The sequence below is a fragment of the Plodia interpunctella genome, chromosome 25 (genome assembly GCF_027563975.2).
Source record: "Plodia interpunctella isolate USDA-ARS_2022_Savannah chromosome 25, ilPloInte3.2, whole genome shotgun sequence".
Classification (NCBI taxonomy): Eukaryota; Metazoa; Arthropoda; class Insecta; order Lepidoptera; family Pyralidae; genus Plodia; species Plodia interpunctella.
In genome coordinates this window covers 2,851,423-2,866,428 of record NC_071318.1, presented here as the reverse complement: position 1 = coordinate 2,866,428, position 15,006 = coordinate 2,851,423, and the positions used below count along the sequence as shown (strand labels likewise).

General features: G+C 32.6%; 1 protein-coding gene across 3 annotated transcripts in view; it reads left to right on the top strand.

Moving 5' to 3' along the window:
• Positions 1–15,006, top strand: part of LOC128680776 (uncharacterized) — a 75,744-nt gene that overhangs the window by 4,106 nt on the left and 56,632 nt on the right. The window contains exon 1 of one of the 3 annotated variants that reach the window (XM_053764179.2): positions 2,097–2,481. The exons of 1 other annotated variant lie outside the window; for it this stretch is intronic. The gene's annotated coding sequence lies outside the window, so the exon portion shown is untranslated. Of the gene's footprint in view, positions 1–2,096; positions 2,482–7,006; positions 7,047–15,006 lie in introns of those variants that run through there. One more of the 3 variants, XM_053764182.2, reaches the window with a different exon arrangement.

Sequence of the window (15,006 nt, the reverse complement as noted above, 5' to 3'; positions counted from 1 at the left end):
TGTGTCAAAATTGGATTTGGAAAATGGATTTAGTAAGTACTTTTTACAGTATGTACTAATTCCATGTTAGAGAAATTCTCTATCTCTCTGTATCTTTGGTTACTCTCGTCTATCGTCTATATAGTTTTCTTAGTCTTTGGTATCTCGGGCCGATGTCCATTCTGTACCTACTTATTGTGATTTGGAACATCACGTGTTGAAATGTCATTCGTCAAAAATGACGCGTACCTACACCTACATAACTCGCAAATGAATGAGGTTGATTGCCCATTTAGGAACCTTTTGTATTGGTCTTAAATTACACTTTTCTGAATTTTAGCACCGATTATTTCGTAAAATTAATTAAATAAATAAAAATATATATTAGGACAAATCACACAGATTGAGCTAGCCCCAAAGTAAATTCGAGACTTGTGTTGTGGGATACTAACTCAACGATATTATATTTTATACACTACTATAAACATTCAAGACCCGGGCCAATTAGAAACAGATCATTTTGCCTCATGTCCCGACTGGGGATCGAACCCGAGACCTCTCAGTTCAGAGGCAAGCACGGATAACATCGTGACATACTTAGAAGACATACTTACATTTTTGCTCTGTATAATAAAACATTGGCTATGAACATGTGCAGTATGTAATTCCGAACTAAAATTGACCACTCGATATCCTCTCGTGTATGCCGTACTAGGCGACTAAGGGATATATAGCACAACAAAGCATAGGAACACAAGACATTCCACATTTTAAAAACTTGCCCAATTTTCGCGAAAACACGTCACGACTACGTCGTGGCATGCCATAGTCACCGGATCGAACTCCACGAAAATTTAATTTCCTCCAATCAACACTAAAAGAAGAAAATACCAAGACCCAAAATAAACACAAAGGTACATACAATAATACAGAATTTAAAAACAATAAAGAGAACCTAAATGAAACTCTTCTCTTTTTAACCATTATCTTCATCATCCAATACACTCAATAAGTATATATTGCAATATATACATAATTATATACCTCTTACTCTGATGGGACGCTGCATACTTTGTATCAAATATATAATTGTAAATTGCCCAAAATTTTAACTAGTAGCCCTATAAAAAAATATGTACCCACTACACCACTAGCTTCGGAAATAGCACAAACTAAATCACGGAATTATGATTTATGTGCCGACCTTACTAGTACAGTCAGCAGCAGCTAATGGGTAGGTAGGCGGTGCGTTGTCTCAGTGCTCAATAAAATTATTGAAACATAAGTCTATATTCAGACAGAATTATCTAGAGATGTCAATTGTAACACTACCGATTTTTTTACGTAAAGATTTTTTTGTTTTTATTATTTTTTATGTTCTCAACAGACATAAGTATGCAATAACCATAGTGTGAGTTTTTTTGCTTCAAACTGGTATTTATACTCAGGAGAATTTAACTGAAAAATTGTGGTATAAAAAACTGAATAATATTATCACGCCTATCACCCATGGAGCTAGGCTGAGGTATAACTAATAATTTCATACAAGCGGTACTTATAGTCGGCACAACAGCTAAACATGTAACTTTCTTGCATGGCATTTATTTCTGGATTTGGTGGTAATGTAATATCTAGTTTCTCATCGAAATGAAGTATTAAACATTTGCTGCATAGCAGAAAGGTATAGGAGGAAAAAACTATTTAAGTATTAATAATTGTATACCTCCCTAACCTAATTCAATGTTAATTATTTTCAGCCAGTGCTGTGAAAATAGATTCTATTTACATTTTTACCTTGTCATGTGTGGTCATGTTTTTTGACAACTATTTAGAGTAAGGCGTTATCAACTCTAGATGATGTCTCTTGCGTCACAAAGTATACAAATGACACCAGATATATGCCACGTACTAACATACAGAATCCTATAGCATACAATCCTCTTAAATTATTAAACAGAATTTGAAGACAGGATTGCTTGAGTTCAGTCGCGTACTGATGCCGCGTGGGTTCAGATCCTCTATACCCGTTAAGATTACAACCGTTTATAGACTAATTTTCCAATAAAAATAAATAATATGACCAAGGCACGGTCAAAATAGTGACCACATATGACCGCGCCGTCTTCCCGTGCACCAGTGACGTGACGCGCGAACAGATCCTATTTTTGAATATACCCGCGAACCTTCACTCTTACAACCATAAAGCAAATGGGTTTTTTGACGACGACGGTCATCGAATATTCGGCCAGTATTTTTTAAACCTAAAAGTTTCTTAAGTGGTTTATTCAAGAAGTTTAATTGAGATACAATATTTGAAGGTGGATACTTTCGTGATGAGAAAGATGAAAATTTTCAAGAAGAAACTCCGTTTTTCTATAGCCTCTAGCTACGTTTAAATTTAACGCGTTTTAGTTAATACTTTGTGACAGTTTATTTCGTAAAGTTATAAAAATCTCACATATCAGCAGCGACCAAATCGTTACTTGTATCGGATTGAAAACGGTAAGTTATTTTTTATTTTGATTTATCACATGTTATGAATTAATCATTGTTACTCCGTGTATATTTTCCTGAACACATAGATATGTAAATACATAAGTATAAAACATTATCAATCCAAAGACAATATCAGTCAGTCAATACTCAAGATATAATATTATCTATAACAGCTCATTGAAAGAGCTAATTCCTGTGATAGGTGATGGTAACCGGTACGTAAGTCTTACGTAGGAGGCCCCTATTTGTGTGCAAGGTACCATAGATTAGATAAATATAAATGATACGGAAGCCCTGACATGTGACATTATTGACGACCTCTGGTAGCATAATGGAATGGTCATCATGTCAATCTGCTACACTAGACAAGAAGTCCCAAGTTCGATCCCCGTTCAGGTCAAGATGGAAAATGATTTTTTATCAGATTGACTTGGGCTTGGATGTTTATCTTTATGTAATCCTTACATATTATAATACGAGTCCTCTGCCGTCTGTTCGCGATAAACTCGGAAACTACTGTACGCATTTTCATGCGGTTTTGCAAACACATTTTCACTTTGAAGAGGATGCTGAGCTACGTATTTTAGCTCACCGTCATTCAAAATTATATATTTCATCTTATTTTATATTTTAAAAAAAGGATTGCATAATTTGAAAGTTCCCGTCAAATACTACTCCTATCGTACTTGTTTATTAATTCAAGATTTAAACGTACTGAATAAAACAAATAAAAAAAAAACAAATTCAGTTTAAACAATATCTGCATTCCGTGTTCAAATCTATAGACAATGAAAACAAAGTACTTAGACGTCGGTGAGAAGAGTGACCGACCAGCACCATCACAACATATTTCTGTGAGTCACGTGAACCGGCAGGATCCGGAACACACGTGATTTCTTTATGGACCATAGATAAATCACGCCATAGTCACACATAATAAGGAAAATATATTCTTTTTCATATGTTAATAATTACGATATTTATAATAGTTGTAGAAACAGATCTATATTACAATTATGAGATAATGATATACTCGGTCGCCAATGTGAAAACTTGATTTCTTCTGAATAAAAGTAATAATTAAGAGAGAATAAAGAAAGTGTTGAATATTTAAAAAAAATGTGTGATGCAAATACTATCGAAAATCACAAAGTAAAGCAAGCAAAGTTTTTCTGTCGAAAACAAATGCCAAAATTAGACGCATATTTAGGTGTTTGAAAATCAAAATGATTCCAACCTGCAAAATAAAATAGGTAGGTACAGTCCATGAAATTGTTTGAATGGAGGCCTTAGTTACAGAAAATATGTTTTATTAATATTATAAATGCGGAAATCTCTGTCCAAATTTGGTACGCAAGACCCTCGTTCAAACATAGGCTTTTTTTTCAAAAATCGACCCCCAAATGTCTATAATAAGATGAAAGTTTGTATGAAAATCATATCTGTTCCGCTTAAGGAGTATGTTTCAGATATTCATGCGGGCGAACCCGCGGGCAAAATCTAGATGGTAATAAAATAAAGTTGTTGAAATATACAATAATCATGTCCTATGCCAAAATTTCGCTCAGTGTATTCTTAGCACCACGTGAGTTGCTCCTTACTTCCTTTACTCGTACTCCATTCAACTCTGCATACCAATCTCATTCAATAAATTACAAGGTTGAACTTTATTGCTATTGTGATAAGACGGATTTACCTGCAGATTGTTGGATACAATTTTATTAGTTTAGTGTGAAGCAGGCATGTATTTCGATAAGAAATTTCGGATCTGGATAGTTAATAAAACTCAAATATTTATTGTAATTTATAGTTTTTCCGCTCGCTCGTTTATGACTAGTGTTTATGGCAGAAAATAAGTATTTAATAAAATCTTGCATGCTTTCTTGCTGTCTCATTTAGACATTGCTGAGCCATCTGAAATTATTCGAAACTTCCTTCGATTAAATTTAGATCACAGATTACAATCAAAATTAAACTGATCTTAAAAATAAATTAAGTTCAAAAATACAAATCGGATAGCCCATCAAGGGTTGCCCTGCGGCAACGTGCGCAAATGACTGGAATCATTGTCAATTTGTACTCCAGTACTGAGCCTGACGGAAAAAGCTTCATCCCTTTGGGCACGGGATACCTCGATGATTTGATTAATGTACTTAAAAAGTTTATTAATTAACCTAGCAATTCCACCCCGAAAGGCTCAAAAATGTAGTTATTTTATTATACTAGCGTCCCATCGCGGTTTTGCTCCTGAGATTTTGTATGTACAAACATTCGGGAATATATTGAATGAAAGAATTCTGCCTCAAAATCTGTTGCGTGGTTTAAAAGAAGAAAGCTTAGAAACAGACACAAGAGGCGCAGGGCGACTTTGGTTTACACTATGTAGTGATAAACAACATTATTAGCGCCTTTTGCGGATAAATATTTCGGATATCCTGTAGTTACGGTTACATCCCTAGTCTGTAGGTAGATCGCAATAAAGCAATTGGCCAGCAGTGATTGGACGACAATGCCAGTAGGTGTCTCTGTAGGCATTGAATTGGTAATGGCTGATGATGTCGTATTTAGGGCCCTGCCTAAGCCAAGGATGGGGGAAAAGGTCCTCTATGAGTAACCAGTGTAATTTCGCCATCGAGTTATTGACTAGAGAATTCTAATCAACAAATACTACAATCAATTTTCTTTAATCGTTTGAATAATAATGATCTCTTTCTCTCTTCTTCGTGTATCATCGATTGCATCTGGGGCTGTGACACTGCGAATTCCAGAGACAGCGTAAAAATGTGGTTTTGCAACCGGCCGCCTGCCGGAATGCTTTTGTTGCCAACGCTAATAGTCCTTTACTCGCGTCATACGACTACCACGGGAGGACATAAAGTGGTCTTATCCTAGGGCGGACCCACATGCTGCATGACATGTTTCAGACAATGAAAAAATCTACCATAATATTACACTTCTGTTCAGCCATTGTTCTCGTGTATCAGCGGTTAATTGGCGCGGTCACAAAACTCGCCGTAAACTGTAATTACCGTGGCCAATCCGAGCAGAGATGCGCAGGATTCGACACGCTTTAAGGGGAAGCTCTATTAGTTTATCCTTACTAATATTATAAATGCGAAAGTGAGTTTGTTTGTTACCTCTTCATGGTCTATTTACTCAACCAATCTTCTTGAAATTTTGCATATATGAAGTGTGGAGAAGGATAAGGTACCTTTCATCTCGGAAAAAATAACGTGTTTTTTAAACACATTATGACCTCTTTTCGGTTAAAAGTTTGATTATTCAGATCTTACATAGAAATCCGAACTTGAATTATAACACATTACTTAGCCTTTACAAAATGAGTCGCTTATGGCTTGTGTACCTAAATTGATTAGAAAATTGTGTTTTTGAGATATTTCGTCATTATAAAGAAGCTGTAGAAAAAGTACATACATTTTTTTCGAAGAAAATATTAAATTTCTTTCCAAAAACAATTAAAAATTTAAGTACACAGCATTATATTAGTGAGCCAAAATACTCAAACTGTACATGTGATGATATATTAAAGTAATATATTAAGGTGATATTAAAATTTGTAAGTAATTACTTAAAGAACAAAGAATATAGAGAAAATGTGTTGAGGTTGACAATGCTTACATTTTGCCAGTTGAATTTTACCTTCATTTAAATATTTGTACCTAGTCGAGTAATACTTATTTCAGTTAGTGTACGAAACAATTTCATTAGGCAAAACAGGGCAATAAGAAATTCGAAATATACGAAGTAAAACGCCTTAGATTAAGAAATAAAATGGCGTTTTCTGTCAAAATAATGACCTTAAAGACGCAAATTTAGGCTCTGAAGGGCGCGCCCTTGCCGACGACCGTCGAAATAAGGGACAAGAACGAGAAGTTTGAATCGAGGAACTTTTGTCTGTATCGTGCGGATGGTATCTAACTTGTACAAAAGTTCGAATGAATAGACCATAAGACATGTAGGTAATTTGACGAATTAAGAGATTAGGTCAATCGTTAATTAATTTTGCTCATTCTTTGTCTTTTTAGAATTACAAAAATTAAGATATTTTGAGAATAAAATGTCACTTTTTGTTATGAACAAAATCGCAATGCCTATTCCTAACAAGCTGTTTTACTTATTCGATTCAGATATATTTTTTCTGGATGTCAACAATTAGTAATTTACAATTTAACAATTTATATTTTTTTACGACGGAGATGTCCGAATGACAACTGTTTCATGGAAAAGTATCTACCTAAGTATCGTACCTAATTATTAAAATTTAGCAATTAAAGTGAAAGTGCCAATAAATTATTGTACTTTTCATTTAGGTACTTATATAGTTTTATATGTTATTTTATTTTGATGGTGCGAATAACCCGATACGGAGCATGAGATCCGGTACCTAAGCAGCACACTTATCCTGGTAAGCCGTTGTGTACAATCTTCTCCTTAACTAAAATATAATTAAGAATATATTTTAAAGGTAAATATACTCACGTACTCCCAACATAGCACGTGCATTTGTATACCTTTATTAGTGTTGGATATTTGCTGAAACAATAATTTAGGTAAGTTTGTCATTTACTTGTATCTTACAACGTTACTAATTTTACAAGTACACAGATCGAATTAATTATATCTTTAATCTATTATTTAACATTTTACGTTTTTAGTTTTATCAAGCATTTTTGATGTACCTAACAAGTTTACAAGCATCATTTTATTTATCTTTCTATTATTCCTTTTTTTACATTTTTTCCTAAGTCATATGTTTAATCCTATTGTTTGCTGTTGTTTGTTTTTGTTTGTTTCTGTTTCCGTACATATTAACTTGTTTATTTTGCCACCATACCTACTTTTGTACTTGGTTCTAGCTGAAAATCAGCGCCTTGGCTTGATACCTTGGCACCATGCTGAGCTGGTCGCCATTTCGGCTTACATATTTTATTCGATATATATTTGTTACTCTTTTGTATGTTTGGATTTTATGTGTTTGCCGAATAAATGATTTCTTTCTTTCTTTCTTTCTTTCTTTCTTTCTTTCTTTCTTTCTTTCTTTCTTTCTTTCTTTCTTTCTTTCTTTCTTTCTTTCTTTCTTTCTTTCTTTCTTTCTTTCTTTCTTTCTTTCTTTCTTTCTTTCTTTCTTTCTTTCTTTCTTTCTTTCTTTCTTTCTTTCTTTCTTTCTTTCTTTCTTTCTTTCTTTCTTTCTATCTTGTTCCATTATGAAATTATGAACCGAGAACGTTAGACGAGTTTAAACACGTTTAACGTTCTTGGTTCATAAATTATTATACTTATTTAAGGAGATATATACTACTGACGATGCTGGGTTGGTCTATCTAGTTCTATCTTTCAATTTGTCTGCCCGACGAATATAAACCTATGGTATAGTTATATTTCATGGCAAATCATTATTCATAAAAATCCTTTGATTATAAATATCAAATTAAACTTCGAACGATAAAACTAAATTTTTCAGCAACTAAGTATTTTGTATGTTGATTTTTTATTCAATTCTTCTATTATATTTCAATCATAACATAGCGCAGACGAGGCAAAATGTTTTTTTATTTAAAATCCGTGATTTACCGAGTCCGTGTTCGAGCGAATTCATCAGTTTTGAGCGTGTCAACCGGTTGAAAGTTTACATCGACAAAAATGATATTTTCAGTGCACATTTTTTATTTTTACTTTTTAAATACTGGCATAGCTTTCAATTAAATCTTTTTTTAAATTCAAAGTTTAAGGATTTGCATTGCCAGCAATAACAAGTAAAAAAAAAAAAATTTGCTTTTCAATTATCGAATTCATATTATGAGTTTCATTTTCAAGACATTTAATTTTATAAAGGATTTGTATATTCGATTTCGATTTTAAGAATGAAATCTTTTTAATTTGTCTGAATTTTTAAAAATATACTAATTTCTTGTTGGACCAATGCTTGAATTAAAAAGGAATTTTAGGAATATAGTTCAAACAAAGAATTATCGCATAGATACCTATCGTAGTTGAGAAAGTCTATTGCAAAATTGATGTAGAAATTCGAGTTATTTCGTAAGATTTGTCCACGTCTGGGAAGGTGGGTTGTACTTAGTTGTATAAATCAATGACAATGAACTTTGTGATTTACTAGACAAATTCAAACTCATAAGAGGTCTTTGAGATGTATTGATTTACAATTACCAACTCACCTTCACGATAAAGTCACCATCAAGCGTTAATTGGATTTAATATATTTTTTTAATCTAGCAAAAAATGCAAGTACCTAAGGTTATAGCTTTTTGGGAAATAACCATCCTACCTACTACTAATATTATAAACGCGAAGATTTGTGAGGATGTATGTGTGTATGTTTCTTACTCTTTCACGTGAAATCTACTGGACAGATTGTTGTGAAGTTTGGTACACGGATAGAATATAACCTGGAATAACTCATAGGGTATTTTTTATCCCGAAATTCAAACGAAAAGAAAAAAAAAATGACGTGAAAAAGTGCTTGTGAAAGTCTGATTTAGTCTGATTTCTGAATAAATTTTATTTTATATAATAAGAAGACTTTGTCTATTTAGTTTACAAGTACTAGCGTGTTTGCGTTTTGAAAGTCATGTTAATAAAAAGTTTAACCGTCCTGGTGTTATATTCGGAACTATACAAACATCAATCTCCTGACAATTTATTTACCTAATGGTCGATACATACTCAAATTATATAGTATTAGAGGTCTGTCCCGGCTTCGCTCGAGTAAGACCATGATAAAAAATAGCCTATGTTACTCCTGAAGGTTTCGTCTATATCTGTGTCAAATTTCATGAAAATCGTCCCAGTAGTTTTTGAGTTTATTCATTACAAATAAAAATACAAATCTTTATTCTTTATAATATTAGTATGGATTGTATTATGTGTATCCAAGCATCATTTCCGTTATCATTTTGATTTTCAGCAACCTAATATATATAGTAACAAACAGACACCGCTATCAAGTCTCTAGAGGTTAATCCTATACAATATCCGAATATCGCTCGTATTATCCACAGCACTCCCAGTAGACACGGCTATACAAAATTTATTTTGCCATTCTATAAGCCTTATTGTTTTAGATTAGGGTTGTAATTCGTTTGGTGAACAGTCAAATTGATATTTGTTCTGCCTTTCAGATTAAGGTCAGAATTAATATGGACGAAATTATCACAATTGTACGGAATTCGATTGACACTGTACATTATTCATGGATATCAAAATGATTGTTCATTGTTTACCTATATATTTTTTAATATCTGTAATAATTAAATAACTGCGATTGTTTTACCTTTCCAACGTTCTATTAGGTAAGTAGCTCTCTAATTTTATGTTAAAATATACATGTTTATATATTAATGCCTAATACAATGTTATACTAATGAAACATTTAATTAATTTCTGTTGACCACTGTACTAATAAACAATTTTGTTTATTAGTACAGTACGGTATATACTTTGTAAGAATAAACCTTAATTTGAAGATTCTTCTATGATTTTACTACCGGTCGCCTGCCTGACCAACCCTCCTTGGTAGAGCTATTGTAACTGCACCACAAAATCATCGAAGATAATATAATTCTTTCCTCACCGTCACACCAGTGTGACAGAGCGGAGTGAAGGTTAGTCGGGCGTGGACAGATTGTATCCATGCAATTAACCTGTTGCATGATAAGTATTTATTAGTGTAATGTTTTCAAACGGATATCGAGATGACATCACGAGGGGTTTTCCTGTCTCCGTCTCGGTGTCAATCGACTGTGATAAAAAATGATCGTTACCCGCGGTAATGACGTCATTAAGAAATATCAATTTATGGTCACGAGTAAAACATTTGTGACAAAGCATGTATGCTTCAATTAAATTTTTGTCACGCATTGAATGTGATAAGATCTCTCTGACAATAATAAAAGCTTGCATCAAAAACTTTATATTTGTAAAAAACTATAAGCAAATATTTGTATTTCAGATTGTAGGTATTTGCTTGCGATTCTGTATTTTTTGTAATTGTTTATATGTTTTATTTTAGTTTCATTTAATTTGTAGCTTTATGAGAGATTACTGCGTAAATTTTGTCGTAAATTATTTGAATTTATGTTAGGATTTACACTATAATGGTGTTGCTAAGTCATCAAGCCCAAACTAAAAACCAAAAACGGGTTATGAGAAAACATTACTCATTATTTCAAGGGAAATTTGAACCGTATAAGTTTAAATTAATGCATGTTCCATAACATTATGCAAATTTTGCTTGTTTATTTCTTTGGCCAAGATTCGAGGAAGGAAACTGCTAATATTGTATAATTTAAACGTAAAATAATCTAAAACGAACCATTTATGGTCATAAATGGGAAATCCACGACTTGGGTGCGCTGCACGCTGTTTCATGGGAAAAGTTTATGACGTCAATTGTATTATTACTAATATCTAACTACTTAATATTATAAATGCGAAAGTAGGTTTGTTTGTTTGTTACCTCTTTACGCTCTATCTCAACGAATCTTCTTGAAATTTTGTATACATGTAGAAATTTTGTATACATGTACTATGGATAATGACATAGGGTACATTTCATCCTGGACAATAACTTTTCCCATGGGAAATGCTTATGCTTACAAAAGCTAGTTTATAAAAATCAAAATCCGAATATTTTTGCCTTGACTCCTTTTAATTTAGTTGAATTAAACGCGAATATAAATAAAAAATACGTCCCAACCATTTAACCAACTATAAAAAGCCAGTAAAGTGCTTAATTCATTAATTAAAAATGCAAGTTCTCAAGTTTAGCAATAAGGATCAAACCGCATACCTACTTTATATTCCGGTTAAGTGCCGGCGCCAGTAACTTACGAAACTTAAGTCGTAAGATGTGTGGTGGTGGAATTTAAAACCGGTTTCACACTCGGGAAAATATATTATGTTCAAGTTAAAACTAGAATTTCGCTTACATGCCTTTAGTTATTGTGGAGTATGGTTCCGCCCTGGAATAGGACCACTCCATGCCCTAATGTAGATGTCGTACGAAGCGACTAAGGGACACAGACTAGACAACGGATTGGCAATAGAATTCCCAAGGAGGGTTAACGACAGGCAATTTTAAACTTACTTTACGCTGATCCTGGGCTTCGCGGCGTCAAAGCCCCGAACGCATCCGGGAACATAATCGATATATAAAAATAAATTTTAAATTTTATAAGCTTTTATTTTCACATTTAAAACCACCATGCTCATAGAAGCGATCTTTTAGAACTCAAAGGTCACAAAAATTATTTATTGGTCCTAAACGACATGATCTGATTTAGTTTTTATTGTTTGTTCTGAATTTAAGTCTTTTGCTTTTTTTTTAAAGACACAAGATGTTGAAATTGAGGGTTTAGTTTATATTTTGTAGGTAACATACCTTCATAATGTAGTTATTAAAGTTTAATTTTTCTCTTATTGACGTAATAGCACCACCCATTTTTGCCGTTTTCTGACTTTGGCGCCAATGTTTGACGTGGATTTATTTTATTCCAATAAAGTTTAAATAAATAGAATAGTAATTAACTGAACAGATTATGACACGTTCTCCACAATGGAATCATACAATTAGTCGTCGTCAGAGCATCGCTCAGCTAATTTCCGCCCGCAGCCGACTTCGTCTGTGGAATCCGACTCGAATAGACAATTGGAGATGTTAATTTGTTTGTTTATATACTAAGTTAAAGTTGAAATCGTGTCGAAGATGAAGAATGACAGAGAGAATACTTGTATATAAATATGTTCTGGTCACTTAGTCCAAATTGTTCATAAAGGGCAAATTGAAAATAAAATATATCTTACTTAAATACAGGAAAACAAGTAACATTTTTGAATAAATAAACATCCGGCGCATGCTTCTATTTCTAGAGATTTCACGACACGTTATCTTGAAGAGTACTTATTTTATTTGCTAATTTCCATGAGTGAAGGACTGGCATGCTATCTTTATTGTTACATTTTATCACGGAGACACGTCTTCGTATATTAACCCATTTTATGACGAAAACCAATGACTGAAACATGCTGTTGTTTTTTGTACAAAAAGTAGCCACTTGCTTGGTGCCTAATTTTTTCGCAAATGTTTAATTGCAAATCACTTTTACTACTTGCAATTTTTCAAATGAAATGGTTTTAGAGAAATTTAGAGATTTTTTTTCATGCCAATAAAAATGACAAATTTTTGTTTGTGTTAGAATCATCCCTTACTTAGTTACTTAATTGTTTCCGATTTTCACACCGCTTTTTCGGTAATTTTGAAGATTACCAAATTAGAAATACAAATAATTGCATTCATTTTTAGAGAAACATAATAACCCTACTGACTCATTATTTTATTCTTTATGCCAATTAATCCTTGATATAGCCTACTTACTTACTTACTTGAGGACTAAATTTCGTTTAAATCAGCCTATTATGCGATTGAGCTCATAAACCTTTATGATACATTTTTTAAATTGGTAAAGGTTTGAGTATGTAAGTACGATTTTTATGAAACAATTCCATTTTGGGTTATTGAACTTGTGAATATAACGACATCCTTGTGTATAGTACTTATAATACTGACTTACACAAAATCCAAAAACAATAAATGAAACCGATTACGATCCTCATAAAATTATGCTTTAAGAAGCGACGGTCGCAAATAAAGGACATCTTTATGACAAATCCTAATACATTAGGATTTTATTATTTCCCCCTATTTTACCGTTGTATGTTTTGCATAACTAAATGTTTTTGTTTTCTTTATAAATTAGTATAATTTTAAAAAGAATCACAGGGGTTTAAAAGGCTAAAATGATATTTGATAAATCAATTAATTTAAGCCACCTGACAAATAAGTAGTTAGATAATAAGATTAGGCATTGGGTAGGTTATGCATTCTTCTAATAAGTAACAAATGAAGTTAGTGTCTTCAGTATTTACCTAGTACTGAGTACTAAATAAGATAATTTTAATTTTGGCTAGCAGTGCGACACTATGGGCTAACAAAAAAAAAGATTAATAAATAGAGAATTTTATATATACTATAAACACAATAAAGTGACACCATGGCAAGACATGGCGTGGCATGACAAGATCAGATAGTTGTATGTATTTACAATTACTTTTTTACCGTTCAGGTAGAATTACAAAGATCTGATTCTTTGAAGCTAGTTGTTTGGGGTCAGTAACAAGGAAATATTGTCAGAGCAGCCATTTTCCTGTTCTTACTAGCTTGTGAATTTCATCGAGGATTCACCAGTGTTAACATAAAGAAAGTAAATGTTATAAGGATATCGTATAAATGTATATTGAAATTCTTGTAACAGTTCAGACCGACAATAATCGAACAAAAAATTAAAAATAACCCGCGTCCGGTGATCTAAATTGCAAACTGTCAAAAGTCATTTTTATGTGACAGTTGAGCAGTCAGATATTCCTTCACCGGGCCAGAAATTCTTGTCAATCTGTAAGTAACCTACTAAAATGAATGGATTTTGAAAGGGCCCCGTCACGATAATTAAAAAAAAGAATTTTATTTTTCGAACGTCTATATACGTGCTTCTCTTCCCGATCATGAAGCTATAGGTGTACTCCCAAAAACTTTTTGATGCAAGGTACGAGTACATAGGTGTATTGACCTCTCTTTCTGTAGTAGTACTGGCTCCAGTCTTACGAGTTTTACCTATAGTTTCATGTTTCTAATGGACTCCCGCCATTTATTTTAAAATTGTCTACTGTGCTGATATTACTGCTAAAAATATATATCATAGAGCTTAAGCATCTTGTGTTATGTTTTCGAAATCAGAAAAATTTAAACTGCACTCGATACATTGCAAGTTAATCCAAAACTTGTTTTTTTTTATCAGTGAAAGTTGGTTTAAATAGAATGACGTATTATGAAATTAAATATTAGGTAACATCGTATTTTGTAATCGTAATTTGAAATATCAATTTTTAGTTAAAACCTATAAACCGATACTTATTGTATCCGATTTCTTAAATCCTAAATATATTGAAAATTATATATAGTATATAATTTAAAAAAATGTCAATTACACTTTTACAAAAAATAAAACAGAAGTGAAAAATTTATTTCCTATATTTATTTTTATGGAATAATAGTAATTTAACTTTGGCCATAATCTTTTTTTTGTTTAGATTATCCATATGGAAAGGCAAAGGATTGAAGCCCATACAGACATTTGACCATATTCTAAGCCCGTAACCAAAACAAACAACGAACTGACTGCAACATGCACGCGCGGCGCGCCAAATTCCTCCTCGCGTATGCCACAAGGTCTTTGTGTCGAAACAAGCCTCGGCCGCGGATTTGCTCGAATTAAGATGTATTTATAATAAAAAAAATATATTCAATGTACATACGATGTAATTACAATGAAATTAAAATAAAGAAAAACAAGATAATGAAAACAAATATTTTTTTTGGTCTTTTCAACTATTGCTAATATTATATAATGTTTATAATGTAACACTTCCATTAACATGAAC